This window comes from Stenella coeruleoalba (genome assembly GCF_951394435.1).
Source record: "Stenella coeruleoalba genome assembly, chromosome: 1".
Classification (NCBI taxonomy): domain Eukaryota; kingdom Metazoa; phylum Chordata; class Mammalia; order Artiodactyla; family Delphinidae; genus Stenella; species Stenella coeruleoalba.
Genome location: NC_137169.1, coordinates 84,455,164 through 84,457,840, shown reverse-complemented (window position 1 = coordinate 84,457,840; position 2,677 = coordinate 84,455,164). Strand labels below are relative to the sequence as shown.

At 40.5% G+C, this 2,677-nt stretch overlaps 1 pseudogene across 1 annotated transcript; it reads right to left on the bottom strand.

Annotated features, from left to right (window-relative positions):
• Window positions 1-497: 497 nt before the first annotated feature.
• LOC307183012 (bifunctional 3'-phosphoadenosine 5'-phosphosulfate synthase 1-like) lies at window positions 498-2,179 on the bottom strand (annotated as a pseudogene). The gene has a single exon. The product of its transcript is annotated as a bifunctional 3'-phosphoadenosine 5'-phosphosulfate synthase 1-like (transcript).
• Window positions 2,180-2,677: the final 498 nt, after the last annotated feature.

The following is a 2,677-nucleotide window of genomic DNA, read 5'->3' as shown; positions in this document are numbered from 1 at the left end:
AGTTTACTCAGAGTTTACGCAGATCATAAGAATACTTAGATTATAACACCTGAGAGATCCACAGCTGATTGGAGGAAGGAATAAAGAAAGTAACTTATATTTTCAAGGCCGAAACAAAAATCTAATTGCTATAGATGTCTTGTAAAGTTTCCCAAATAAGGTCTAGCCAAATTTATTTTCTAGTGGATTTTTTTCCAGAGATAAAAAGTAAGATTCAATATGTATATTATTGATTACAACTAATATCACAGCTTGAAAAAGTCATGAGACAGAAGCATAAATATAAAATAAAAAGACAAGATTTTCAAATTGTATTAAAGGTATATTAACCATAGTAACTGGAAAAGATATATTAAACTTAGCAGTGTACCACACAAGTTCAAAACAAAACTCATAGGGCAGACCCAAACTGATGCTAATTAAGGAAAACGGTCTGTTTTTTAGAAAGGGTGTCCAGACAGACACCACTACAAAGAAATGCCAACAGTAACTATTGGTCCCTTCTGTTACTTAGTGAAGTGTCAAAGATAGAGTGACTGGGTTAACAGCTTAAGGTTTCTCCAAGCATCTGCAGTATTATCAGCACGGTCCAGGCCTTGGGAGTCTTGACACTTCAGGATGTTTCTGGCCTTCTTGGGCAAGTCTGCACATTTGTGTTCCTGAAATAAATTCAAAGTCTTCATGGTGTTCAGAGTCATGGTAGTCTACACGCTTCTTTTTCTTGTTGTAAACTGTAACTTGAAGGGAAACTATTTCCAAGGTGATTAAGCCAAGGACCATTGTTATCTCTTTGCTGTTATGAGTTGACTCATAAAGACCCTTCCCTGTTTTCTGGATGAGACATGCCAGCAGAGTCTCACTCAACAGTATAAAAGTTGATTCCTGCGACCATCAGTGTTCTGCAATGCTACTGGACCTCAGTTGGTCCATGATGGGATATGGAAAGATGGCCACCACTGTTGTTTCAGGATTCCTCTAGCACTACAGCCTGTTGCTTCCTGTGCCACTTCAAAGGAACGTTATTATTTTTTCTCCAGCCACCAAGAGGGTGAAGGAGAAAGACAGGGCACCTATAAGCCCCTTTCTAGAAGTTGCTTTTGAGTATCCTGTATTAATGGAGCATGTCCATTGTGGACTGAGTTTCATAATTAAATTCAAAGGCAGCATCAGCCTTCATATCTTTAAACATCTGCTTTAGCTCAGTATGAGTGAAACAATAGTGATCAAGATCATCATTCTAATAAATTTGGTCAAAGACTTGAAGATCTCCTTCAGTCAGCCAATCTCCTTGTTCCAAAACAATTCTTGATCTAGGGGTGGTCCTGAATGTTGTTCCTCACTGTCTAGCACAGTGTTCCTCCTTCCTGTGTTAAAAAAAAAGCTCTGGATTGTGAAGAAGAAGAGCTGCACAGTGACCCTCCTACATCAGAGCAAAAGCTGTCCAGATGTCCAGCATTTATCTTCTTGAGTAGCTGTCAGAAATATAGGCACTGACAAATTAATGATGTCCCCAGCCAGAAGATAATCAAAATGAAGGCAGAGCAAGTACTCCCCATTTCTCATAAAGCCGTTCAGTGAGATGCACCAATCTTTTGCCAAAACCTGCACACACTGCACAACCACTTTATTAATTTTTAATGCTGATAATATTTCTCCATCTGTTTTTGCCAAATGAAGTTTATTTTCTGGCACACACAAGATGTCACAGGTACAACATCCCATTCCCAAAGAAGTTCCATAACTCTTACTGCACACAGCCATTTATGTCACAGGAGTCTGTTTTCAGCGTCAATTCAGGGGCTTTTGGTTTTTTATATTCAGAACCAAGCCCAGTGAAACATTTAATTTCTCTAGCCCATGCTTTTTATTAGAGTCCTTTGATAACCTCTGTTCACAAACATGCAGAGGTGCATTTAACAAATACTTCAAAAAAAGGCAAACTTGTACCCTCCCGAATTTGCCTTGTATTATTGTGATCTTGAGTATAAGGTGATATAAAACTTGTAATGCACACTAAGCCAGCACCTGTAAACAGCTTAGCAACTCCTGCAACTCAACGAACATTCTCATCTCTCTTCACTACTAAAGCCAAGGTTTTTATTGAGACCTTGATGAACGTTGTCACCAATCAAAGTACAGCACGGATAACCTGGCAAACCAAGTATTCCTCCAAAGTCATGCTCACCGTGGTTTTTCCTGCTCCAGATAAGCCTGTTAGCCAAACTGTGCAACCAAAAAAAAAGCCACCTCTGGTCTCTACCACCTGACCTCTTGTTCCTGCTGACATGGTGAGCCTGATAGGTGACATTAGGTGCTCTCTGCCTTCCCTAGTTCTGCATGTTATTGCTCAGTATGTCTTTCTTGTACAGGTTCCCAAGGACCTTCATGGCTGTAGAGAGTGCACAGGGTGCCGGGGTTTTCAACCCCCAAAGGTTAGAAGGAGGAGGGGAGGCCTGTGGGGGTGGAGCAGAGCAGGAAGGTATGCTCTGACCTAGGCACTTTATGCTCTAGATTCTGGTTGTGTGGCTCGTTGGCTGTACCTCTGATATGGGTCAGGGCAGAAGTATATGGGATTTTTTTTTTCTTGTGATATCTTTGTCTGGTTTTGGTATCAGGGTAATACTGGCCTCATAGAATGGGTTTGAAAATGTTCCCTCTTCCTTTATGTTTTGGAAAA